This window comes from Rhinatrema bivittatum, chromosome 5 (assembly GCF_901001135.1).
Source record: "Rhinatrema bivittatum chromosome 5, aRhiBiv1.1, whole genome shotgun sequence".
Classification (NCBI taxonomy): Eukaryota; Metazoa; Chordata; class Amphibia; order Gymnophiona; family Rhinatrematidae; genus Rhinatrema; species Rhinatrema bivittatum.
The window spans coordinates 231,620,513-231,646,872 of NC_042619.1; the positions used below are offsets into that span (position 1 = coordinate 231,620,513).

The following is a 26,360-nucleotide window of genomic DNA, read 5'->3' on the forward strand; positions in this document are numbered from 1 at the left end:
GGAGACAGACAGACAGACACGTGCTATGTGATTTGAAGAGAGAGAAAGACACATGCTATATGATTTGAGGAGACAGACAGACACACACATGCTATGTGATTTGAGGAGAGAGAAAGACACATGCTATATGATTTGAGGAGACAGACAGACACACACACATGCTATGTGATTTGAGGAGGGAGACAGACAGACACACACATGCTATATTATTTGATGAGACAGACAGACACATACATATGCAATATTATTTGAAGAGAGAGAAACACATGCTATGTGATTTGAGGAGGGAGACAGACAGACATACACATGCTATATTATTTGAGGAGTCAGACACACACATGCTATGTGATTCGAGGAGGGAGACAGACACACACATGCTATGTGATTTGAAGAGACAGACAGACACATGCTATGTGATTCGAGGAGGGAGACAGGCACACACACATGCTATGTGATTTGAGGAGGGAGACAGACAGACATAGACATGCTATATTATTTGATGAGACAGACACACACACATGCAATATTATTTGAAGAGAGAGACAGAAACATGCTATATTATTTGAGGAGTCAGACACACACATGCTATGTGATTTGAAGAGACAGACAGACACATGCTATGTGATTCGAGGAGGGAGACAGGCACACACACATGCTATGTGATTCGAGGAGGGAGACAGGCACACACACATGCTATGTGATTTGAGGAGGGAGACAGACAGACATACACATGCTATATTATTTGATGAGACAGACACACACACATGAAATATTATTTGAAGAGAGAGACAGAAACATGCTATATTATTTGATGAGACAGACACACACACATGCTATATTATTTGAAGAGTCAGACACACACATGCTATGTGATTTGAGGAGACAGACAGACATAAGCACACACACACACGCACCATGGACCATTTGAGGAGTTCTTAGCCTGGCTGCTGTGGCTCTAACCCTGCCGGAGTAGAAGCTGGAGCCAGGCTCTTACTTTTAGCTGCCCTGATCCATGATTGGAGAAAGCAGAGAGACTCACTGAAGCTTCCACTATGACTATGGGCTGAGCCCATTCCCAGAGCAATGAGTCAGTGCATCTCCCTCCAGCCCGGCAGCCACACACTCACACACTCACACACTCACACACGCTCACCATCACCCACACACTCAGCGGGACAGGCGGCCACAGCCTCCACCCTTCGCCCCGACAAGCCAGCCTGAGCCCCCCGCCCCCACGCCCGGATCTCCGCTGCAGTCTCGGTGAGTCCCGCCGTCCTCGCCTGCATGGTCCCGGGAATCGGAGGCAGGGAGGGAAGGAGGAAGCTGGGCAGCGCGGGGTTCTCTTGCCCCAGGGCGGCAGAGGGGGGTGGGTGGCTGACCCGAGGTCCCTGCCTGGGGTTTCCCGGGAGGAGGGACAGATTGGATCCTTAGCCTGCTCTGAGGGGGACCTGGTTATTCCCCCTTCCCGGACGGATCCGGACAGCAGACAGGGGAGCCGAGGAGCTGTCAAGTGAGAGCCCTGCAGCCGCGGTGCGGCTGCAGCGCTTCCGCTTGCGACGAGCCCCCGTCTGCCGCCCGGGATTGGGGCTCATCGCTCCCCGAGAAGGATGACAGCCAAAGTCGCTCGCGCCCCGAGAGGCAGGGCTCGCAGGCACTCGTTTTTTTTATCCCCGAGTTTCGTCGTTTGCTTCCGTGCTCGCGATCGCTTGCTCGCAAGTTTAGATGAGAAAAGTTTGACACCTCCGACGGCCGGGATTGTGCAAAGAGGGATAAACTCTTTCAGACTGCAGATGGAAGAGAGATTCCCAGAATGTCGGTGAACTTTCCACGGTGGACACAGGGTTGCCTGCAGGCTTTCGTAGCATCCATCCAACATTGCTCTTGCACCGGCGTCCGTCAGCAGTCGTTGTGCATGCGGTGTATAGCGCACACTTGTTAGGGTTTATCGTCGCTTGGGATAAGAACAATCGCGCGGATTCTAAAAGGAGTGCGCGTGTTTCTTATTGCAAGACGAGAGCCACCACGGAGTCCCCCCACGTGCGCGATGCTTTTCAGGAGCTTTAGAGATCTCTAGGTGTCACATCAATCACTTTCAGAGACGATTACTATTCTCCCCGTTAGTCTGCTTCGTTTGATCTTCTCTTAGCCTTTCACCTGCACCCCCACTCTTTATTTAACCACTGCACCTTTTCTTTTTTTTTTTTCAATTCCCACTTCTAACCTTCCTAATCTAAAAGACGCGGCCCCTGCTCTAAGCTGAATGTCTCCCCCCCACCCCTTGAACTCTGACGCTGTTACCTCGTTCTCCCCATTCACCGGGGCGGCAGAAACCGTACAGCAGGGCCCCCTCTGGAGCAAGGAACGGGTCCCTGCATTGTTACCTTGCATGCAGAGTATAATGCGCAAGGTAGCAATGCAGCCCCTCCCCAAAGGAAGAGAGAATCCAGCGATATTACAGCTGGCAAAAGCCTCTGGTTATTTCTTTCTAGTCTGGGGTGGAAAGGTTGGGCCCCTGGGAGCATCAGGCCAGGCTGCCTGGGTGGCGGGGCGGCCTGAAGGGAAGGCGGCTTCTGACCTTTGCCGGCTCCCTGTCCAGGATAGGGCAGGGGGTGCGCATGGTGGAGAGCGGGCGCTGTTAGCGCTGTCGGGGACTCCATGGGATTAACCTGATCAGCTTTGTAACTAATTTAGCAGAGTTAGCGGCCCTTCAGCAGGTCAGTGCCACAGCTAACCCTGAAGGTATTGTCAGCCAATCATCTACCATTTATTTGTCGACCTTTATTTCTACCTGTCTTTAGGGCCCGGTGTAATAATGCGCGCTCAGTAGAGGGCTCGATTTTACCTTGTGCGCACTATTTTTGTCTGCAAACTTTATGCCCGATGCAGTAAGGAGTTTTGTACACAAGGCACTGCTTAGCATCCTCCCATGGAAAACCCAAGCAAATGAAGGTGTTAGCTACTGCCCGCACATTGCAGAGAGGTGCGTCGGCTTAACCCTCGTTTTCTTAGGGCAGGTCTAAGGTGGAATAAAGTTGCCAGTGTTAGGGTAAGTCTATGGGCAGAACCCACAATTCCAGTGACGGGACCTGTAGTCGGTATTTTATGCACAGGTAATATGCATTGGGCAGAAAAAGCACGTTTTATGTACATAAAATATGATTTATGCGCACAAACAATGCTTTCAGTGCAGGAAGTGATTTTTTTTTTTTTTGTGCGCATAAATCATGTTTTGCTGTGCGCTAAACCTTTTCTCTGGGAACATTTTCGGATTTGTGTGCGGCTTTTTTTTTTTTTTTTAACTCCCGACACATTAGCCGCCCTTTAGTTTTCTGCCTCGGGAGTTTTGAAACATTAGCTCGTGCTTTACTGAACCGGGCACTGACTTTTCAGCGCCTAGTTTTAACGTTCAGCTAATGAGATGGGCGCGAAGTGGGATTTTAGGCGACTGACTGTCCTGTCCAAGGGCCAGGCAGGTGTCCCAGCCGGGGTCCAGCACCGACAGCTGAGGACAGGCCTCAGGGAGGGGAGGTCATTTTAGAAGCAGGGGGCAGGTATGTGCTCATCACTGAATGGTCTGGGAAGAAAATGGTTCCCTATGGGGTGGAACTCACCGACTTTCCGGGTAAAGCAGCAGCGCTAGGCAGACGGAGCCAAACATGGCTTTTGGTTTCTGGGCTCTGGTGGGTCCTCCGCTGGAGCCATGTGAAAGTCTGCAGTTCCAGGGCATTTGAGTGCCTTGGAGTAAACAAGCTGTTGTGTGCAGTCAGCTTCCAAGTTCTTGCATGGGCAGATTGCATCCTGACTGGGTGGAAGCACACAGGCCCTATTCCCAGTCTGAGTTAAACCCAAAGCGCCTCCTGACTTTCCGACAGGAGGATGGGCATAACCAGCACAGGAACCGTGCATTTTAAACAGTGTAAAAACTTGAGATACGGTTATCACTGTTGTTACTCTTATGTTGCTTTCTGAAACTTGGAAATGTTTGCAAGCCGGGACACCTAGCATTTGTTTGGAGGGGGAGGGAAAGGGATTTCTATGGAACTTGACCCTTGGTTGAGACAGTGACATATCACGCCACTCACTGTGCTGGCTAAGAGGGGGGTTCTTGTCTTTTTTTTTTTTTTTAATTCTGTTTTTTAAGATCGGAAATTCTTAGCTCAATTTGCAGGAATTTATTTTAGGACAGAAGTCCTGCAGCATATGTTTGGTAGTTGCTTTAGATGTCTATTCTAGAACTGTCTATTCTATAACCCCCTAGAATTCTGCAGCGTTTTTTTCTAAAGCCACAACTGCTTACCTTCATTAACAAAAGCTGCTTTCTCTGTATCTTTTGGGACGGTGTTCTGTATTAATAAGAACAAGTATAGCATTCTAATTTCCAGCAATAATGTGCCTAATTCTTACTGTTCGGAGGGAAAAGCTTTGCCAAGCTGTTTTATTGCCGGTCTGTAGGCTTCACGTGGAGATGGGTCACATTCTTAGTTTTACCTATTCCTTCCCTGCATACTTTCATTGAATCACATCAAACCCTCTCGCTATTCTGCTACAAAAAATTATCTATACCCATAGCAGAGCTTGATTGCTAGTGAAGTTTTTATTTTCATGTGATATTATTTCACTGACATATATAGCTTAATGCAACATTAAACATAACGAGCGCATTACATAATACAATACAGTATACAGCCTGGCCTCTCATCTGTTAAATCAGTGTGGCAACCAACTGCAAAACGAGCTGTTTGCTGCCATCTTGGAATGCATCTACTACCTTCTTGCGTTTCCAGTTCAGTTTTTGTCTGAAAACTTTATGGTTTTTGTATTTCTACTTTATGGTTGCTGTATTCTGTATTTGGTGAGAGTCTGTTTATGTTCTGCATGTGTGACTGAGGTGAGGCATTTTTCTAATAGAAAGTATATTAGTGTATTGGGGCTTTCAGAGGGTCCACACCCAACACACATCACAATAGGCCTAATACCATATGCTTTCCAATTGTCTGTTTTGCAGGGTTTCTGGTTGGCATCACAGCAATGCATGTAAATCTAATTTAAGTGATATTTTTACTGCAGAATACTGTACTTTGATACTTTGATATTTTTTATGTAAAATATAAGTGCATAACTCTTAACTGTGTGTGTGGAATGGGGCGGGGGGGGGGCGTTGTGTAAGGATATAAGGTTCACATGGGGCACCTCATACCCTTGCATCAGCCATGAGTTTGGGGGGGGGGGGAATTGGGGTGTCAATTTTTAAAGTTTGTATCACTGAAGAGAGCTGGGCATTTTTTTGGTGTCCTGGGACAGAAAATGAATGAGTGAGGGGGGGGGGGGGGTGGGAGCAGCACAGTAATTGTTCGCACAGGGCAGCAAAAAAGCTAGCACCGGCCCTGGCTTTGAGCTTTCCCAATCAACACCTAAATCCACAAGACACTGAAGAAACGCTTTAATAATTAAAACGCTTTAATAAATGTTCTGAAATTCAACAAGTCAGTTTCTTGTCTGAGAGCTGGCAGAAGATTATACCACAGGAGGGGGGCCCCTGCAGGCTGGTTATAACTGGCATTCTTTCACTGCCAGGGCAACCAGTTGGCGTTGGCCAGTCAACCACAAAGCCCAATTTGGAGTGTAGGTTGTTAATGCTGTCTTTAAGTGTTCATGATCATTATCCTGTAACATCTTAAAAATTATCATTAAGAGCTCACAGGATACATGTATTTATTTAAACATTCATAGTCTGCCTTTGTCAGCGGTGCTGTTCAGGGCGGATTGCAATATTAAGACATCAAACGTCAAGCTATTAAAACATACAACATAGATAGGTCAGACAAAAATAATAAAATAAGATACAAGAGAACGAAATAAAAGACCTCGGCGTCTCAAAGATCCTGATTAACTCTTCAGAGAAAATGCTTCAGGAAATAAAAGAGCTTTTAGCTGTATTTTCTCTAAATACCCTCATATCCTATCTAAGGAGAAGTGCCGAGCTGTTCCACAATACAGGGCCTACAAGTGAGAAAGCCCTCAACTGAGAGACCTGCATCACTTATTTCTTGATAGAGGGAATTGCGTACAAGAACTTATCTGATGACTGTAACATCTCGGGAGGGCTTATACTTTTTTTTTTTTCAGATATTTCAAAGGCTGTCTTCTCTCAGGACTTGAAACACCATAATCACAACCTTAAATTTTGACCTGGCAGCTATAGGAAGCCAATGTAATGCTATTAAAGGAGGTGTGATGCGTTTCTGCCTTCCAAGTCCTGTGATTATACGCGCTGCGGCGTTTTGGCCCATTTGCAAGACTTTCAGATATTTTCGTTGGCAGACCAAAAATAAATGGCATTACAATAATCCAGCGCTGATAATATCATCGCCTGGGCCACTAACCGAAAATCATCTTGATTTAATAAATATCTCAGGCGCCTCGCCAATCTCAGCTTCTAAAAAGCTGCCCTTAAAACTGTTTTTATCTGAGCTTTAAAATTAAGATTGGAGTCTACTGTAATTCCTAAATCTCGAACTTCCGATAAGTTTGGGAATGGTTGCCCCCTAATTTGGAGCTCCTGGATGTTTTTGGAAACGGTGAAATTGCTTTCCCATAGTACTTCAGTTTTTACCAGATTTAGAATTAAATTATTGGTGAGCATCCAGCCCTCTATGGCCTGTACACAAGCAGTCAGTAATCTAGAGCACCCTGTACACAAGGGACTATGGGTAAGATAAGTGATAACCTATACCGTACCTCATGCGCTGAAATTACTTTCTCTGGGAGGGGCCAAGTATGAAATAAATAATATGGCTGATAGTGCCGAACCCTGGGGAACCCCGGAGGAAACTGCGTTTCACTGCAGACAATTTCTCCTTCATCTTAACTTGCAAAGTGTTTGTTTGGTTTTTTTTAATTGAAAACCATTGCATCACAGGACCCTCTATTCCCACCCCACCAATCTCCTGTCAAGACTGGGAAGTTTCACTCTATGTAGAGCACACCGACATTTCTAAAGGTGTTCCTTGCATTATGTGTTTGCGTGTTGTGCTTTATGTGTGTCTGCTCAATCCTCGGTCCTTTCTCTCCTCTCTCTCCCCACACAGTTCTTAGCCTTTTCTGCCCTCTCCCGCTCAATCCACCTTTCTCTCAGTGCTTCCCCCCCCCCCACCCCTCCAATAAGCCTCAGTCCTCCTCCTCACTGCCCCTTTCAGCAACTCCCCTTGGTCTCAGTCACCCCTAACCCTTAGGTCCTCCTCAGCCTTAACTTTGTTCCCTCCAGTCTCAATTTCCCCCGTCAGCAGCTCGTTCCCTTATCTTAGCAGAATGGTTTGGCAGCGCCAGGTCCCGGTGCCCTCTTTCAGCAGTCTCCAGACTCAGTTCTCCTGTTTCTGTGTTTGCATGTGTATTGTGTTTCTTTTAAAATGGTAAACCAGATGATGATTTTGCAGAATTGGGGAGGAAAGCTCCTTTCAGCATCTGGAAGAGAAACAAACCGGGCCTTTAAGCCTCTGGCTGGCAGTGTGGTTGCTTGGTTGCTTGCCACCTGGTGCAAAAGTTGATAGATTGTCGAGGCTTTCTGACAGCAGAATCCTTTAATGGGAGGGAGCATGGCAGACAGAAGCTGGCTTTTATTATAGAGCAGAGGTGGCCAACCCCAGACCTCCAGAGCCACAAACAGGCCAGGTTTTCAGGATATCCACAGTGAATATGCATGAGATAGATTTGCGTGCACTGCCTCCATTGTATGCAAACCTAGGTCATGCATATTCATTGCCTGAATCCTGGCCTGTTTGTCACTCTCGAGGACCGGAGCTGGCCACCCTTTTTATAGAGGATTACATCAAATGTGGGTCGATAATCGTGGGATTTTACAGTTCAAATACTCCTTGACAGCCTTGAGGGGCTCTGGATGGCATTCCTTGGGCTCCCTAACTGCTCCTTCTCTTGGCACCCAACCAGGCCAGGACCTCGGCATAGGCAACGTAGGCAAGTGCCTAGAGCACCAAACTTTGAAGGCCAGAAAGGAGTTTGCTACTGTGCTAAAGTGGCTCCTGCTTCAGCAAAATCCACGTCAAAGGGGCATTGTTATGACACTCTGGGACTTTGTCGCGTGGTGGGGGGTAAGGGACTCCCCCACATGCTGATCTCCAGGGTCTCGCCAATTCTGCCCTATGGGTGCAAAAACCCTTAAGTCCGGCCTTGTCCCAACCCTACTTCTGCCACCAACCTGGCTGCTCGCCACCCAGCAAATGCTGCCTTGAGATCAGCTGGATCGTCCCAGAGCCGCAGTGTCCCCACAGTCTGATGGATGAGAAGAGGCAAAGTTAATGTCGGGAGTGTGAGAAGGATCTGCCAGCGCCAATGCCATCATCACAACTTCCTGGGGTTGTCCGCGGCCAATGCTGCTGAAACCACCAGCGCCACCAAATCAGCCCCTCGAAGGGCGCAACGTGAGGGTCTTCCCCCAGCCCTTCAGCGACTTGAGGGGCAGGGCATCCCCACTCCTTTTATGATAGTGTGACAGAAATACAGACACATGGTTTTATTAAACAGGATAAAACATACCATAACACAGCCTATGTGCTAAATGTAATATAGAAAACATAATCTAATTTGATAATACAACGCAACATAAGTGCAGCTTCTGTTTTAAGGGTTTTTACTGATTAAACCCACCCCACACACCCGTCTGGATAAAAACCGGAAACCCAGTGCCCCAGTGCTCTCTCAAGCCCCCTCCCCTTGTCTGCCTCAGACCCTCTGCTCTTTTTTTTTGTGCCTTTTCTGCTCTGACAACTCCTCAGCCTCACAAGTTTTTATTAACCGATGGGTCATCCGCTGTTCCCCAGGGTGCATGTCGGAGCTGGAGGTAGGAGGAGAGAATGAGTATTGGGAGGAAGAGCCGGAGGAAGAAAGTGGGGTGAGGAAGAGCTGGTGATTGGAAAACTCCCCCCCCCCCCGCGAAAAACATCAATTTTATGCACGCATATGTAACTCTGGCTACAAAATAAACATTAACATCTATAAATTCTAAACATTTAAATACAATCTGAACCTGAGTAATCTTACTGCTGGGATTCCATCAAGGGAATCAGGCAAGGCAGGGATTATGTATCCTTACATGCTTTAGGATGTCATCGAAATCCAGGCATGGAACTGTCAACATGGGACCTATTTACTAAAGAGCCTTAATGCCGGTATGATAGTGCGTTAAACGCCCGTGCCACCGCTAAATGCACACTAAGGCGCCATTAACTTGTTTGCGTTAATATGTAGTTTTTCCCATTAACCTGCCAAAGTACAATGGTAACGCAAGTGTTGACCCTCGTTAAGTGCCCGTGTTATCTATTGCAAGTGGTTAATGTGCATTAATAGCACTGTTAATGTATATATACTAGCTAAAATTAATACAAAATCTACGCTAATGAAGTAATGAGATGCAAAAATATGCAAAATAGCTCATTACCTATGTGTGCAGTGAAACATAAGTGCATTAAAACACACAAAATGTAATGCACATGCATTACTACAAAAAAAAAAAAAAAAAAAGAACCACAATTCAGGGCCATGTCGTTACCACCTCTGTATTTTCACATGTGTACCTTACCGACTGTAAGTAATATGTGCTTTATTAGCATTTCATTGATGGCAGAAAAAGACTATTATGGGTTACTAATGCCCATGCACACCGACTCAGCTTTACAATCTCTACCACTCCCTCGGGGATCCTCTGTGCTTCTCCCATGCTGTCCTTGTCCCCTTTGCCTCCACTGGGAGGCCGTTCCATGCATTCACTACACTCTCTATAATGACAATTTCCCTAAGATTACTCTTGGGTCTCCCCTTTTCACCCTCATCCCATGATCCCTCCTTCTAGAGCCTTCTTTCTTTTGAAAGAGGCTTGCCTGCATGGAAACCTTAGAAGTATTTAAATGTCTCTTTCATATCTCCCCTACCTTGCCTTTCCTCCAGGGTGGTCATGTTTAGATCTTTAAGTCTGTCCCCATATTCTTTAGAATGAAGACCACTGACCATTCTAATTGCCACTCTCTAGACTGCATTAAACACTGAATTTATGAGTGTTAATGTCCAATATTAACAGTTTAGTACATGAGTCTCTAAGCATGTAAATGTGTTAAAAATGTAAATGAGTTAATATGCACAATTATGCAAAGCAGCTCATTTAAACACAATGAGGATCATCTTAACATATGCATCTGCATTAATTCTGCTGTTAACACAAAACTTTATACCTTGAGGTGTAAAAGTTTTGCCTTAAACATGCAGTAATGCATATTTTTAATAGATGTGATTGCAACGCATTTAACATGCTATTCACTAACGCTATATATCCCTAACAACTGAGAAGCAGGTTGTTAATAGAAATAGAAACCACACTTTGAAATGTCTGTATGCTAATGCCAGAAGTCTAAGAAGTAAGATGGGAGAGTTAGAGTGTATAGCAGTAAATGATGAGATTGACATAATTGGCATCACAGAGACCTGGTGGAAGGAGGATAACCAATGGGAAGGTACTATATCAGGGTACAAATTATATCGCAGTGATAGGGAGGATCAACTTGGTGGGGATGTGGCACTTTATATCCAGGAGGATATAGAGTCCAACAGGATAAAGATCATATAAGAGACTAAATGATCAGTAGAATCTATATGGGTAGAAATCCCATGTGTGTGATAGGAGTATACTACCACCCACCAGGACAAAATGGTCAGACAGATGATGAAATGCTAAGAGAAATCAGGGAAGCTAACCAATTTGGCAGTGCAATAATAATGGGAGATTAGCTCAATATTGACTGGGTAAATGTAACATCAGGACTTGCTAGAGACATAAAGTTCCTGGATATAATAAATGACTGCTTCATGGAGCAATTGGTTCATGATCGAATGAGAGAGGGAGCTATTTTAGATTTAATTCTTAGTACAACACAGGATTTGGTGAGAGAGGTAACAGTGGTGGGGCCACTTGGCAACAGTGATCATAAAATGATCAAATTTAAACTAATAACTGGAAGGGGGACAATAAGTAAATCTACAGATCCAACACTAAATTTTCAAAAGGGAAACTTTGATAAAATGAGGAAAATAGAAAAAAACTGAAAGGTTAAAAGTGTTCAACAGGCATGGACATTGTTTAAAAATCAGTCCTAGACGCGCAGTCCAGATGTATTCTACGCATTAAGAAAGGTGAAAAGAAGGCAAAACGATTACAGGCACGGTTAAAAGGTGAGATGAAAGAGGCTATTTTAGCCAAAAAAAATCCGTCAAAAATTGGAAGAAGGATCCGTCTGAAGAAAAAAGGATAAAGCATAATCATCATCAAGTTAAATGTAAAACATTGATAAAACAGGTAAAGAGAGAATTTGAAATGAAGTTGGCCATAGAGGGAAAAACTCATAGAGGTTTTAAAATATATTCGAAGCAAGAAACCTGTGAATGAGTTGGTTGGACCGTTAGATGATCGAGGGATGAAAGGGGCTCTTAGGAAAGATACAGCATTGCAGAAAGACTAAATGAATTCTTTGCCTCCGTGTTTACTAATGAGGATGTTGGGGAGATACCAGTTCCGGAGATGGTTTTCAAGGGTGATGAGTCAGACGAACTGAACCAAATCACTGTGAACCTGGAAGATGTAGTAGGCCAGATTGACAAACTAAAGAGTAGCAAATCACCTGGACTGGATCGTGTGCATCCTAGGGTACTGAAGGAACTAAAAAATGAAATTTCTGATCTATTAGTTAAAATTTGTAACCTATCATTAAAATCATCCATTGTACCTGAAGACTGGAGGGTGGCCAATGAAACCCCAATATTTAAAAAGGGCTCCAGAGGTGATCCGGGAAACTATAGACCAGTGAGTCTGATTTCAGTGCTGGGAAAAATAGTGGAAACTATTCTAAAGATCAAAATCGTAGAGCATATAGAAAGACATGGTTTAATGGAACACAGTCAGCATGGATTTACCCAAGGGAAGTCTTCCCTTACAAATCTGCTTCATGTTTTTGAAGGGGTTAATAAACATGTGGATAAAGGTGAACCAGTAGATGTAGTGTATTTGGATTTTCAGAAGTCGTTTGACAAAGTCCCTCATGAGAGGCTTCTAAGAAAACTAAAAAGTCATGGGAAAGGAGACGATGTCCTTTTGTGGATTACAAACTGTTAAAAGACAGGAAACTAAGAGTAGGATTAAATGGTCATTTTTCTCAGTGGAAAAGGGTAAACAGTGGAGTGCCTCAGGGATCTGTACTTGGACAGTGCTTTTCAATATATTTATAAATGATCTGGAAAGGAATATGACAGTGAGGTTATCAAATTTGCGGATGATACAAAATTATTCAGAGTAGCTAAATCACAAGCAGATTGTGATACATTACAGGAGGACCTTGCAAGACTGGAAGATTGGGCATCCAAATGGCAGATGAAATTTAATGTGGACAAGTGCAAGGTATTGCATATAGGGAAAAATAATCCATGCTGTAGTTACACAATGTTAGGTTCCATATTAGGAGCTACCACCCAGGTCAAAAGATCTAGGCATCATAGTGGATAATACTTTGAAATTGTCGGCTCAGTGTGCTGCAGCAGTCAGAAAAGCAAACAGAATGTTGGGAATTATTAGAAAGGGAATGGTGAATAAAATGGAAAATGTCATAATGCCTCTGTATTGCTCCATGGTGAGACCGCACCTTGAATACTGTGTACCATTCTGGTCGCCGCATCTTAAAAAAGATATTGTTGTGATAGAGAAGGTACAGAGAAGGGCAACCAAAATGATAAAGGGGATGGAACAGCTCCCCTATGAGGAAAGGTTGCTCAGCTTAGAGAAGCGACGGCTGATGGGGATATGATAGAGGTCTTTAAGATCATGAGAGGTCTTGAACGAGTAGATGTGAATCGGCTATTTACACTTTCGGATAATACGACTAGGGGGCATTCCATGAAGTTAGCAAGTAGCACATTTAAGACTAATCGGAGATTATTCTTTTTCACTGAATGCATAATTAAGCTCTAGAATTTGTTGCCAGAGGATGTGGTTAGTGTAGTTAGTGTAGCTGGGTTCAAAAAAGGTTTGGATAAGTTCTTGGAAAAGAAGTCCATTAACTGCTATTTGACTTATGGAATAGCCACTGCTATTAATTGCATCTGTAGCATGGGATCTTCTTGGTGTTTGTGAACTTGCCAGGTTCTTGTGGCCTGGGTTGGCCTCTGTTGGAAACAGGATGCTGGACTTGATGGACCCTTGGTCTGTCACAGCATGGCAATTTCTTATGTTCTTATGTAATAATAGTGTTACTGTATGTGCAATGCATCTTAATAAATAGGCCCCATTGTGAAGATTTGCATGCCTACATGGTAATTAGATGTGCCCACTCCATGTTGCATTTACAGCCATGCAACTTCAGCTCACACACCTGTTCCTTACTGCAAATACAGCCATATACACCTGTATTTCATCCACCTGCTCCATGCCGTACTGTAACTATTTCACACTCTCTCTTCAGATATGGGCTCTAAACTGTAGAGGAGTTTCAACCGCACATATTTACACTCTTTACATCTGCTCTGTATTGTAATTACAGACGCACACATACACACGCTTGCATACATCCGCATTCCATACCCCGTTCCACGCTGTAATTACAGTTATACAGAAGCACGCTGTAATTATGGTATGCATCAGCTATGCATGGTGTACTCTCAGAATAACATGCACTCTCGCCCCTCGTGTCAGAGGCCCTGGTTCCAGCTTCAGACCCAGCTTCTGCTCATGTTGACTGGTTTCCCTTTGGGGATCCAGCTGTCCCTCCGCAGAGACGCCCACTGCTGGGTGCCCGGCTGCATTTGTACCCACTTCTGACAGCAGCCGGTGTTTCTTCACTAAATTGTAATATAAAATAAGTATAAACAAAAAAAGGTATCGTGTGCTTATTTATCTCGTCCGTGCTTGCTAAAATCCTTGATGGTTGTCGTGCATAGATAAATCTGATTGTTAAAGAAAGCACGAATAATTCAGGTCCTTAGTAACACAGTGAAGTGATTTCAAGCAGAATAAAAGTTTGTCACACAAACGGGCCAATTCAGTATTGTGCGTTCAGCTGAGCACATGGCTTTGCACGCGATTAGACGCGCATTTTGGACGTGTGTCCATAACCCCCAATGCAATGTGGGGCTGAGCGCGTCCAAACTGCATGTGGAAACCACCGCTAAGCCAATAGCACTCACCCCATATGAAGTACATGTAGACGAGGCTATTAGCAGCTAATCCCCACGATGCAAGAAATTTCCCACGCGGCCAATGCACCCATTTCAATGCGGCAAATTTCACGCCAGCCCAGGGCACTGAAGGGCTCACTGGAAAAAAAATAAAATATCCCACTTTCTGTGATTCCTCCTATTAGTATTGTCAGGATACCACGTAGGAGGAATCTCAGAAAGCAGATCCAGGTAAAAAAAAAAAAAGTCTCGATAAAAAATAATTCCGGGCGCCGTGTCTTGTGCGTGTATATTGCGCCGGTAGCGGGAGAAAACGTACGTTCGTATTGAGCGTCTGTTTCCCTAACCCGCCCTGACAGCCACCTCCCCCCGGGCAGCGAGGAAGCACTTAGCGATGCACCATGTTCCCTAGCGCCTCCTTTTTAGCGCGACCCCTCTCCCTCACTTAAATATTGGATTGCGTGCCCAAGAGAGGTGGCTGGGCGCGCGTTAGGAAAGCGGGCGCCCAGCATTTCTACGCACCCATATTGCATCGGCCTGAATGGGGATTCCACACTCAGAATGTAAGGTGGGCAATTGTCCAGCCAGGTGAAGGTTACCCACCTGACCGAACAATACGTTTTAGCTTCGGGCAGATGGTGAACTCTGAACAAGGGAACTATCTCCTGCTGCTGGGGGTTAACCTTTTTTTTTTTGTGCTGGCAACAGCAGAGTGGCGATGCCAAAGGAGGGCCCTTGCCATCGTGAGAAGTGGGCACTGTGTGACCTTGCTGCCTGACTAATGCTCCCAGCAGCTGTAAAAGTCAGTTTCGAGGGTGCGCTAAGTCACAGGTCTCATTTTGTTATGCCAGGTGAGAGCATTCACCTAACTGGACAAGAAGCCATCTGGAGTTCTGAGCATGGCAGATCCCCTCCACTAACCTCCTCCCACGTGTCTTTCACAGTCGCTGCTCTTTTGGGGCTCATACGTCATCTGGTGCTTGCTAACGCCATTGTGACCCCTGTGTGGTGGTACGGGCTCTGCAGACCCCGTGACACAGCCCTGAGAAGATTCTGGGTAGATTGTCTGGAAGTCAGCCCACTGTCACAGCCACTACCATGTACCAGGTAGAAGCAAAAAAAGCTCCCTGGCCCGGGTGCCAGCAGCTTCTGGGGAGGACTCCATTACTGTTAACCACTCATGTCTGGAAGACAATGACTTGACTGTATTTAGGACTACGAGTGCAGAAGGGATTTTCCCATCTGAGCAGTAAAACACTGACTTGCTACTCCAGGTCCCAGGATTTGGACGTGAAAAGAGTTCCCCAGGAGGGCAAGACGCGTCTGACTACCCCAGGAATCAGGGGAATCAGCCCAACACTTAGGTACCTCTCCCTATTCCTGTTCTAGCGCCATGTGCAAGATGATCTAGGTCTCTACAAGCCTCCGGTGAGACCTCATTTGGAGTACGGTGTATAATTCTGGAGACCTCACCTTCAAAAGGAGATAAAATGGACAGAGTCAGACCAGAGGGTAGCCAAGAAAATGGTCAGCGATCGTCATTATGCATATGAAGGCAGACTTAAAGATCTGAACAGGTATACCTTGGAGGAGAGTATGGAAGGGGAGGTATATTAGAGATATTTAAACACCTCCAAGGATTAAATGCGCAGGAAGGATCATGGGATGAGGGCAAAAGGGGGTAAAAGGATTCAACTCAAGAAATATTTCTTTATGGAGAGGGTGGTGGACATGTGGAATGGCCTCCCTGTAAAGGTGGTGATAGCATCCCCTGTAGAGGTGGATGGCGTCAGGATTCATGAAAGCATAAGGGGAAGCGCAAAGGATCTCAGAGGGAGAGGAAGGGACAGTAAAGCTGCGCAGGAGGTGTGGCTGGCCGGACTGCATGGGCCGTATGGTTTTTATCTGCTGTCATGTCCTCTGTTTCTAAGTTTAGCTCCACTGAAAGAGTCCCCTCCGTGATTTGTGCTTGGGGTGCACTCTCGTCCTCGCCCTGGAATATGAGAACTATTAACTCGCTGCTTCTGTGGACTGCAACCTGATATGGCAGCCTCCTGTGTAAATAAATCAGAACCACTCTGGCTGAGCAGTCTGCTTTTATGGTGGAATTGGCCTAGCAGAGTGACAACAAGCAGAGTCAGACATGAGGACAGAGCCACCTCAGGTCCACTTCAGCACCTACACACCTCACAAGTAAGGAACCCCAGGAGTCTGGCATTCCCTCACACCACCAACAGCTACACCACCAACAGCAATCCTCCTCACTAATACACGTGGCACAGCCAAGATTCAAATGAATCTGATGGAAATTAATCCACTCCAGGCACAAACCATAAAAGCGTTCCCCTAGAGATGAAAGTGCATCTATTTTTCATCCTTTGTAACTTGTGCCCTCTGATTTGAAGCACAACAGCATGAATGGCTCTCTCAGCCTTCTGAAATACGGAAAATCTCTCTTTCCTCCAGACAGGCCTTTCAGGATACAGTCATGAGTTCGGTGGCTGCTTTCCTCTTTCAAGGGTGCTCGGCTCTGCTGCTAGAAAAGCACTAGCCAGACCACATGAAAAGGTGTCATGTGAGGGCTGTTTGTTCTCTGTGTTCATATAACATTACGCTTCATTGACCTCTACAGCCAATGCAGTAGTTATGCAGCAGCAGCAGAAGATGCTAAGTTTGTTAAACTCACTGGAAATTAACTTGTAATGCACTATTTTGGAGAATTTTTCCTTGACAGAAAAAAAAAGAAGACCAGGGCTTACTGTAGATCTGATGTTAGTATGGGCGGAGGGGGGATTCTAGTAATGTTTCAGGCTGAATGGCACTATTTCCTGCTCACATTCATTACGTATTCATACTGCCACATTGGCATAACTTCATGACATGGTGTTGCTGTTGTGCTTTTTCTTTTTTTTCTTTACCCTGTGAAACACTCAGTCACCGTCCAACTCTTTGCCAACTGACTGCCCCCTTCTGTTGGCAGCTTTTCACCTCTCTAATCGCAGGCCCGATCCACGGGCTCGAAAGTTCAAAGACTGTCCAAAATAAGACATCAACCTCCCTCTGAAATGCTAAAAAAAAACCAAAAAACCTATCCCTTTTTATTTTTAGGACAGACACAAACCAGAGAAACCATACGGACAAAAGGGCCCTACCAGCGGCGGCAGTTGGTCGGTCAAAAATCCAGGTTCTGTGACCTCATTCTGAACCCTGTTCCACGTCCTCTCTTCCTCTTCGTGTATTGCCCCCTTGCCCTCCTTCATGTCTCCCCAGCACACCCCCATGGCATTGCCCCTTCTCATCCAGTATCCTTCATCATAATAGGCCCCTTCTTCCCCCTCACCTTTCTCTACCCTCCTCTACACCAGTAGAGTGCTTTTTTCATGTACTGTCTTATTGGGTCCATGAGAGGGGGGGGAGAAGCTAGCGACAGTCTGCTGGGCATACATTTACCCACTATTTGAAGTCAGGTCAGAGACATGCTACTAATTTTAGATCGTTCGGTTCTTATCTTCATCAATCTTGGGCAGTACACTTTGAAAATGAATGTCCCCCTTTGTCACTGTGTAAAACTTAGACTGAAAGATTCAGTCGTTAAAACACAAGGTTCATAAATATGAGGCCCTTATAGGAACTATTGATAAATTTAGCTGGAAATAATCTCTCCTTGCTTTTTTCATATTCCTAAATTGTCTCTTCATGGATTATGGCCATGACATGTGCTCTGCTACTCCTGTGAGTTGCCATATTAATTCAGGTCTTGCTGTTCATAAAGGGGGTCATTTTCAAAGGAGTTACGCATGTAAATGTGACATACTATCGTAGCAATTTTCAAAAGCTATTTACTCGAGTAAAGTGCACTTTCTTGAGTAAATCCTATGGACAATTCAATGGCATATATTGTAGCAATTTTGAAAAGCCCACTTACTTGAGTAAAGTGTATTTACTCGAGCAAAAACCAGTTTTGCTTGAGTAAATGCTTTTTAAAATCTACCCCTAAGAGTTTATTTGTAGAAAGCCCTCATTATTCCATAAAAATAATTAAAAAAAAAATCCCCATTCTGTCTCATCTTTGAGTAAAATAAAGATTTTAACCAGTGAGCCGGGAGCCACAGAGCAGAGAGACACGTGGACACACGAGGCAGCACAAAAGTCTAACTTTTACGCAGTGACGAAGGAGACATTCATTTTCCAAATGTACTGTCCAAGTCTGATGAAGGTAAGAACCAAACGATCTAAAATTAGTTATCTAAATTTAAACGTAATTAAAAAGTAGGCAATGGACAAAGAATGAAAGGGTGTATTTAAATTGTAGTCCCTGACGTTCAGTAGCTGCTATATTTAAACTGACAGTTGGACTCCTCTGTTTGCACAACAGGGGGTGTATAATCTCCAAAAAGAAAATCAAGCACAAAAGCACAGTAATTTCAGAATAAAAAATATTAGCAAGAGCTGATCACATAAAAGATCCCTATGGCTGAAGCTACTTAAATACCTGACAGCCTGTGTCCTATTCTCCGGGACTGCTAAGTAAAGATGACAGGTGACTTCTGCATTCAGATGCCCTGCTACCCTCTGCTGCCAGCCGTGCACACTCTCAGTGCAGGGCAGGCTCTTCCAGGGTTCTGGATGCACGTGGGCAAACCACGGACCCCACCGGGGAAACGCTGGCACTTGACACAGAGACACGCGAAGTTGCCCTCAGAAATTTGTGACTTTTTTTTTTGTTTGCACCCTATATCAGGGACCAGCATCATGGCAGGACTGGGGCAGCTCCCCCACTCTTTTGTTTTCCATTTCCCTCAGCCACCTCCAAAGAAGGGTGGGGGAGGGGGGGAGGCCTCTGTAGTCTCAAAGGCTCGTGTCCGGCAGCACCTCTGGGTGACTCTTACATCGGTCTGCCGAAAGGTAGCCCCAGCCTGAAAGAATCCATTTCCATGCATCAAGCTGTTGAAATGGGCTTACTGGGAGCATTCTTTCCCGTTCTCCAACTATCCCAATCGCTTGCACTCTGACCTCTCTACTTGCTGTAATTAGTGGGTTGTATGTAGGCGCTCCAGTTCCAAAAGAGGAATATTGCCAAAGAAATGAACTTGGATACTTTCATTCAAAATAGAAGAATAAGCTGATGTGTGTGTGTGTGTGTGTGTGTGGCGTTAATATGGCAGAAAAGTGATATGGGGCAGGATTAACAGGGGGGGAAAGTCTTCTGGTTTTATAAGGAATAATATCTTGCTTTAAGCAACACTCGATCTCTGATTACCCGAAGCCCAAGGTAAAACGCTGTATAATGTAACTACATAAGTGATCATATTGTTCCATTTGCCTGTCACTCAGGTTGCTAAAGTGCTTTGTTAAAGTCGCTACATCAGCAGAAGTGTTAATACTATTTCTGAAAAGTACTGACTGTTTTTCCTGGAAAGTAATCCGCTGATTATTTGTGGACCATTTCAGTCTTGAAAAGGGGTCATTACTATGTTTCCCTGAGGTACAAAAGGAAATGCAACTCCCTCGTAAAATCCGAGACTCACTCTGGACCCCAGCAGCACCGTCCTGCCAGTTTCTGGTCATGCACTCTCACCCAGCTCGGTGCCACTGGCTGAGACACCATTTGTTTTGCATAAAATAATTCAAGAAGGGGCTCTCAGGAGCCTCGCTTGGCACATTGCTGCCGGAGCCTGTCGTCAAAAGATTATTGCCACATGCAGAGAACGGGAAAAGCCCTTGGGTCGGTCAGCGCTGCTGAGTGACCTCTTAAAGCCCTTGGGCCGGTCAGAGCTGCTGAGTGACATCTGTTTGCAGGAAAATAAGTGAAGCATTCAGTGTCAGTCAAAGCATGACTGGAAAACTGGAAAAATGAATGAAAAGAAGTCTATAGTACTGTTGCTCTGAGGATATACATTGGATTTCTTGGTTTACTTACTACTGCAAAATATAAGCCCTAAAGAAGAGCAATTAGCTTACTGTTTACTAGTTTCTGGCACTAAGTAGTTACCATGTAAGCCATGTGTGCAGGACAATATTAATAATAAAAATGATAGGTGGAGCTTGTTGTATGGCTGAATTGTTTACAGCCGTGTTATTTTACAACGTGGCGCCGCACTATTTATAAACCAGAACCAGCGGGGCATATCACAATGGGTCGGCATAGTTCTATGGTGCGACTGCACCTTGAGGATTGTGTGCAGTTTTCATTTGCCTCATCTCAAGAAAGGTACTGGATAAGGGTACAGAGAAAGGCAAAAAAAATAATAAATAAAAAGATAAACGGATGGAACGGCTCTCCCATGAAATAAGACTAAATAGGTCGAGGGCTCTTCAGCTTGGAGAAGAGATGACTGAGAAAGGATATGACAGAAATTTGCAAAATCATGAGTGAAGTGAAAGAGGTAAGTAGGAAATTACTATTTACTCTCTGAAACAGTATTAGGACTAGGGGGCTCTCCATGAAACTAGCAGGTAGCAGATTTAAGACAAATTGGAGTAAAAATATGATCATTCAATGCACAATCAAGCTGTGGAATTTCTTCTGGAAGGATGTACTCAAGGCATCTAGCACAGCTGGGCTTAAAAGGGGCCTGGACAAGTTCCTGGAGGAAGAGTCCGTAAACCATTATTAGCCATGTGGAGGACTCAGAGAAACTCCCTGGGAGCAAGCCACACGGAATGGATCTACTCTTTAGGATCTGCTAGTTTCTGATGACCTGGATTGGCCACTGTCAGAGACAGAATGTTGGGCTCGATGGACCTGTGGCCTAATCCAGCATGGCTCTTCTTATGTACTTATGAGTCAAGCTGAGAAAAATTCTCTTTCTTTTGTAATGCCGTAACATGAATAAGAATTCAAGATTTTCAACAGCCAACTTTTTTTTTTGGCAAGTCAGTTACTTCCACCATCTTGTTTCCAGAATTTCTTGCAAACTAAAAAAATGAACAAGTCTCAAAGTGGAGTTTACAGCAGCCCTTCCCCATAGCTGGAAGTTGACTATGCCATTAGGCTCAGCCAGACAGGCTCTCTTTTTGTCTTTCATGGCTGTCTTGGCAGCATTTTCTCCCTAAACTTCCCTTCCCTTGGTGTGCCACAGGTAGCAAAGGGACTCACCAACCTGAGGGCTCACCGGCATTTAAAAATCTCCTCCTTGATGGCTAGTAATCTTTCTGTTGTGGCTACCACTTGTGTGTAGATTATCTGTGTTGTCTTCCAAGAGGTCCAACAGAGGGGTCTTTGTGCTCACTGGGAGCAAACCTTTCTCCTGAAGCAGAGAGAACATATTTATCTATTGATTTCATCTCTAAACTCAGGGATTCTCAGCTGAGGTTCCCAAAGGCAGGGCCGGATTAAGACATGTTTAGACATTAACTTGTGTCAAGTTTAAGAGGCCCCATAGCATTACCAAAACTAATGGAAAACTTGAAATTCAGGGCAGATATTTAAAAAACGACGAGTTCCTATATTTAGGCCTCTAAATTAGGTCCCTAAGTTTTCAGCTGAAAATTCACATAAATGTAGGGTCCTAAAAGTTAGGCCTGCTATTTATTTGCCTAGATGTAGGGTCCTAAATTAGGTGTCTAATTCTGAAAATCAGTGCTGAACTCCTGACTTTGCTTCCCTGTCTTAACTCCGCCCCCCACTTTTTAGGATCCTAAATTTAGGAGTTTAATCAAACTAGGATCCTAAATTTAGGTACTCGGCCCTAGTAAATTTTCAAAAGGATTCATTTAGGATCTTAACTCCAAAAGTTAGGAATCTAAACTCTTTGAAAATTAGCCCCTTTGTATTTAGAGGCCCTCATAATCTGAAACCTTGAGATATGAGTTTATGTCGCTTGTGCCGGAATCTGGCACTGCTTATTTTTCAGGCTATTGGCCACGACTGCTCATTTTCTATATTTGCGCATCCCTCTGGTCCAAGGAGTAGGTGGATATGCACATATTTTGGTTTCTCCGAAATCCCCGCCTATCTGCAGCCCTGAATTGTCCTGTGGAAGTGTCCGCGGGGGGTATCTGATGCAACAGAGCGATGGAGAGTTTGGCTCAGGACTTCGGACCCACAATCCAGAACTGAAAAAAAAAAAGTGGGGTGCCCGCATGAAGAGAATCACAACCCATCAGTATCTGATCCAACAAAGAGGAAACAAGGGCCCCTGGGATAAAGACAAGGTTTTCTTCTCCTTTTCTGGTTTTGAAGTGTGGACGATGCACAAAAGGCAGCAATTCACCCCACTGCCTTGTTTTCCTCCTCTATAAAAATGGAAATTATTGTAGAAAAAATGATTGTTGTGCCTAAGGTAAGCTTCACATAAGATGCGCATTTGGGTGAGTGACAAAACACATCGGATTGCAGCAGAAAGAAAGAATTATTATTATTTTATCATGGAACTGAATTCTGGAGCATGTTTCCTGGAGAGAATTCCTCGTCCTTCCCAGATGGAAGCTGTAGTTAAAGGATAAATGCTTTGCTCACTCAGAGCCTTCTTCACTTCCCCTTAGGGTTGTTTTCTTTCCTGGGCAAAGAAATTAATTGCCGACAAAGATGTCAATGCAATAAAGTGCGCGAAAAAAGAAAACGTGCGTCCAAACTGGGCCTGTTTCTTGACATGCGCACTTCCGCCTCTCCTGGGAGCCCGATGCAAATCATCAATGAGCTGCCACAATAAATCGGAAGCGCTGGTGATAAATTGTGCGTCCCTAGCACGTCCTTGGCATCGGATGGCCAGGAGACGTGGCTGTGTGCGGGTTACCAAAACGGACGCGGAAGCGAATTTACCAGCACAATATACATGCACAATATACACGGCCTGGAGCATGTATATTGTGTGTGTGTGTATTGTGTGCCCAGAGATGTTTTTTTTTCCCTCAAGCCTTTTTAATTTTTTCAGGATTCTGCGGTTCCTCCTACTCGTATCACAACAATTCTAGGTCGGAGGAACCACGGAAAAGCAGTATTTTTTAAGTAGACTTCTTGATGTGCAACAAGACTTTAAACCTGCTCCGAGGCAGGCGAAAAATTTGACGGGTTAAAAAGTGCACCTTGGGTGCATGATGATTTTTTTTTCATCGAGGGGTAACAGCTAATAGCCTCATCTGCATGGCATTTACATGTGATGCGCACTATTAGCTACGCCTTTGTTTGGATATGTGTTTTGGAGGCGCTGAGCCCCTTATTGCATTGGGGGTTAAGGACACTGTGCGTTAGGCTGGGCGCAATTTGCCGCATCGGCCTCAAAGACAGTCAGCTCCCAGCTGCTATCAGCATGCATGCTGCTACTTGAGGGACTGAATCTAGCTGAGCCTGCAACTTCCTCTTTAGTTATCACTGGTTCCACTCTTAGGAGAAGGATAAACTTGCACCATGCTAGCATAGGTTGCTCATACGGTTCCCTGTCAAAAGGTGGATCCAATATTGTTTTGTTTTTTTTACATCCGATGCATGCATGCAGGTGTGGGTCTTATTTCCCCATTAAAAGCAGATCCACAACTCCATGCACGCAAGGGGGTAAAGCCAGGGCTGGCTCGGTCCGTCCCTATTGACTTGGAGTTATACCCTCACCCTATGGTTGCTGCACATGTGGTACGCCTGCATGAGTACGTGGCCATTTGCCTTGCATCAAACCAGCTACTTCTGTGCAGGATTTGGTTCAGGAAACTCATTTCAAAAGTCTGGCTGTTGGGCTTCCCTTGATCCTAAGCCTCTGCCCTCTCCAGGTTACTCCTGCAATTCCTTCTCAGCCTCTCTCACTCCCAGGGCCACCAAACCAGTCAGAGCCTGCCTTGTAGGTTAGGACCTCTCCTGTTTTCCATCCTCCACCACATTACTGCCAGTTCCACAAAGCTTCCGCTTTCTCTCTCTCTCCGTTTTGTCAGGATGTTCTTTTTTAATTTATCTTTTAGCTCTGCCCTTCCCATCATCACTTTCTGTTTATACTCCGATTGTGATCCAAGGTCATGACACTGACACGTGTACGTGCTTTATGCCCAAGCAGGACTTTGGTTTTAAAATGCTTTTCAAAAAAATTAATAACCAGAAGAAAATCTCCTCCCCCCCCCCCCCCCTTCACAGAGATAATTCCCAAGCTGGTATTACACGTTTGGCTGTGAGCTGCATTTGTAGTTTCTATGTGTTATGTGGCATATTCAATTATTAAATAAAGAATTAAAAGGCAGTGTTTCAAAAGGCCTTTCCTGCCCTATTAGTTCTTAGACAATTTCAATAAACCTGCAAATTTCCTTGAATATTAAGGGAACCGCCGGGAGCTGCACATTGCAGCTTTGTCGGAGGTTAAAATCTCCCACTTGGCCAAGAGAATTCCTTGGGAGTCGCACTCTAGCTCTGGAGCTCCAGGGCTGGGCCACCTTGCACCTTCCTAGTCCTGTGTAACACAGAGTGTCACAAAAGTGCCCCTTAACTGTATGGCTGAGTGTGTGACGTCAGAGGGAGGAGGAGGAGGAGGATGAGGTGATCCTTGACTCTCCCCGGCGAGAGGCGTTCTGTAAAGGAATGGGCTCAAGCTGGTGTTCTCGTTCATCCCAGTCTTCTGTCCTGGGAAGGTGGCTGGGGACCAAGGGTGGAGACCTCAGGCTTTTCCAGGAGGGAGGGAGATTTCTTGGGGAGACTGAGAGAACCAAAGCAGGCGAAGAGTTAGAGAAAGGGGAGCCATCCCATGCTCTTTTCCTTTCGCCGAAGATTTGTCTTAAGGCTGGCCGGAGTCGGGAGTAAGGACTGCCCGTCTGGGAGATCTACGTTCGGAGCTGCTGCTTGGAGGGAGTCAGCCGAAGCTCATCTCTTCAGGACAGCGGAGTCCGGTTTGGCGATTGGGCTACAAAGATCTGCGTATGAAGCAGGAGGTTCCAATAAGGGGAAGGCCGGGGACGGTCCCAATCTTCTAAGAGTATTCGTTCAGAGTTAGTGGGTGGCAGAGGAAGAAAACGTGTGCGTGAAGATTTGCAGTGATCTTTTTGGACCGTGTACTGGGTTTTTATTTTCGCAGTATGGATTCTATTCATCTGCATCAATATTCCAGTAAAGGTTTATTGTTGGACAACAGCACACTTTGTGGCAGTGTCTTATTTTCACTGGAAGGTGTCAGAAGACCTTCCTAAAAGCCTAAAGCCCTTATAAGACTGTAACTCTCGTGTCCCCCCCCCAATCAGGAAAGAGCCCAAGGGAGCATGGGATGTCTACTTATGCTACTGATCCAGAATGTGCCCGGTGGAAAAGGGAGCTACATCTACAAAGAAAAAAAAGCAAGGAAAAATACAACCAAACCCAAGAAAAAACCAAACAGAAAATGATATTTCTGGGATTTTAGCCTTCTGCAGCCAGAAGATCTTGTGCTACCATTTTCATGAGATGCCTGAGGCTGAAATGACTACCCAGCACCACCAGTTGACTTTCCCAGAGCAGGGCTTCAGCAATGGGATCCTGTATCCCCCCTCTCCAGGGCCCTCCCGCTAACCTTGATTTTTTTCAGACCTCTAAAAGAATGACTCTTCCTATAACATATTCAGAAAGATGTTTTTGTTCCTCTACCTTAGGGCCAAGTCTCGAGACTGCCAATTAAGCTATCCCATAAATCTTCCATTATAGGTAGTAAAACCTAATTTTAGATTTCCTGCCCACTGCAGCGTCTTGGCTGATTGTTACCACTTGCAAGGAGGCTGAACCTGTAGCAAGAGCAGCGGCTGTGGGCTTTTCTTCCAGGGTTTGATTGTCCTTGTGCATTTAGACTGTAGCAGCTAGACCCATCAACCCTCTTCTATAGTTTTTGCTGTTACTGAAGACGCAGTGCTCAGAATGAAAAACTTCAGTTCTGTCGTTTTTTTTTTTTTATGCTGCGGTTTTCGGTCGAGATTCACGCGCTATAGAGTCCTATGAACAGCCCTCACTTGGTTTCTAGAGCTCGGGAGGTCCGATGCAGTAAAGTGCGCGAAGAAAACATGCGTCCAAACTGGGCACCTGTTTTTTTTTTAACGCGCGCACATTCACCTCTCTTGGGCGCACGATGCAATGTGTACGTGAACTGCCGTGCTAAAAAGGACTTGCTAGGGAAAATTGTGCGTCCCTAGTGCACCGGGTGCCTAGGAAATGTGGCTGTGTGCGGGTTAGGGAAACGGATGCTTAATATGGGCGTCTGTTTTATCCC

General features: G+C 45.1%; 1 protein-coding gene across 8 annotated transcripts in view; it reads left to right on the forward strand.

The window, feature by feature from the left end:
• Positions 1–1,132: 1,132 nt before the first annotated feature.
• The window catches only part of ERG (ETS transcription factor ERG), a 368,978-nt gene continuing 343,750 nt past the window's right edge, over positions 1,133–26,360 (forward strand). For 4 of the 8 annotated variants that reach the window (XM_029603434.1, XM_029603439.1, XM_029603440.1 and 1 more), the window contains exon 1: positions 1,133–1,260. The gene's annotated coding sequence lies outside the window, so the exon portion shown is untranslated. The remainder of the gene's footprint in view (positions 1,261–26,360) is intronic. The other 4 variants (XM_029603444.1, XM_029603445.1, XM_029603436.1 and 1 more) reach the window with 1 other exon arrangement.